This window comes from Schistocerca gregaria, unplaced genomic scaffold (assembly GCF_023897955.1).
Source record: "Schistocerca gregaria isolate iqSchGreg1 unplaced genomic scaffold, iqSchGreg1.2 ptg000776l, whole genome shotgun sequence".
Lineage (NCBI taxonomy): Eukaryota > Metazoa > Arthropoda > Insecta > Orthoptera > Acrididae > Schistocerca > Schistocerca gregaria.
Window position 1 is genome coordinate 755 of NW_026062146.1, and position 1,746 is coordinate 2,500.

Here is a 1,746-nt window from a genome sequence, read left to right on the forward strand (position 1 = left end):
GGCGCATCCTCAACGCACACAGTCCGCAATCGGACCAGCACACTGCAGATGTCCACCGCGCTTCGCACCGGGCTCGGCAGAACCCACTTTGGCCGCCTGGCGCCGCGCGCAGGGTGCGCCGGCGCATAGCTGGGACGCCAGCCGGGCCCGTCGGCCGGCGCTCCTGCCACTGGGCGCCCCCCACCAGCCGGCTGTAGTGCGTGCGCTCACGCAGCGCGCGGCCAGCACGCCGGGCGGCCCCCCCTCACCGGCCGGGGACTGTCCCGCCAAGCCACAGCCTCGTATCGCTTCATACCCACATGGCCAACTCAGGTTCGGGGGCATGGCGGGTACCGCCGAAACAACCGGTTCACAGATGTACCGATCGTCGCTATCACCGATGCACCTGCAGCGCGAACAACCGCTCAACAACTGATTTCCAGTTCATTTGCGGATCTTTGGCAGCAAACGTATACGTCAATCTACATTTGCGAAATCTACGATTCTGGCATGCCTGCATGTTATGTGTCACGACACGCTACATCAGCCCACATACACACTGCGGCATGTACACGAGAGAACACGTGGAAGATGGTCCGCGCACGTGTGCAATGTCCCTTGCGCGGTCGACTGTCAACCGGCCTCTGTAGCATGTCGCAGATGTGGAACGCGGGTCCACCGTGCTATCATGTTGTGTGGGGCAATACGATTAAATAGGAAAACCCTCGTCGCTACATCAACAGACGGCTCACGCTGATTCCCGGCAGAGGGAGGAGGGGGGGGGGGCCAACATGCAATACTTTCGTCCGTACCTACTTACCACATGTCTGTACGGCGTACAACAGTGCAATCTCGCTGTAATGGGGAGACGAGACAAGTAGCATCGTGCACAACATATGGCCCTTATGATTCGCCATTGTAGGGCGCAGCCGGTGTACGGTCAAGCATGTGCCACATTATGTCACTCAGTACGTAACGACGGATGATCAGTGTGGGTTACGCGTACATCAGCGGACAGTCCACACAGGCCGTACCACAACGTACACTGACTGCATCGACAACCGAATGCAACTGAACAGCTGCAAGGCTCATTTCACAAACAAACGCCTGACCGACCAGCTTGGAAGGGCAGGAGGGGAGGGCGATATTCGTTCTGTAGCGGTACACCCTTCCAGTGGTTAGCGGGACTGTGTAGAAAGTACGCAACACTCGAAAGACCTTTATGTGAGGGTACGCACCATGGCATCAAGAAATACACATGACACCAGAGGATCCAAGCAGTGAACTATGTTCAGAGGGTTGCTGTTAGGCAAAGCTACATTCCTGTGACGTTACATGTGACAGTTAAGGTGCAGTGTAAGTTAGGTTAAGGTGCAGTGTAAGTTAGGTTAAGGTGCAGTGTAAGTTAGGTTAAGGTGCAGTGTAAGTTAGGTTAAGGTGCAGTGTAAGTTAGGTTAAGGTGCAGTGTAAGTTAGGTTAAGGTGCAGTGTAAGTTAGGTTAAGGTGCAGTGTAAGTTAGGTTAAGGTGCAGTGTAAGTTAGGTTAAGGTGCAGTGTAAGTTAGGTTAAGGTGCAGTGTAAGTTAGGTTAAGGTGCAGTGTAACTTAGGTTAAGGTGCAGTGTAACTTAGGTTAAGGTGCAGTGTAACTTAGGTTAAGGTGCAGTGTACTTAGGTTAAGGTGCAGTGTAACTTAGGTTAAGGTGCAGTGTAACTTAGGTTAAGGTGCAGTGTAAGTTAGGTTAAGGTGCAGTGTAACTTAGGTTAAGG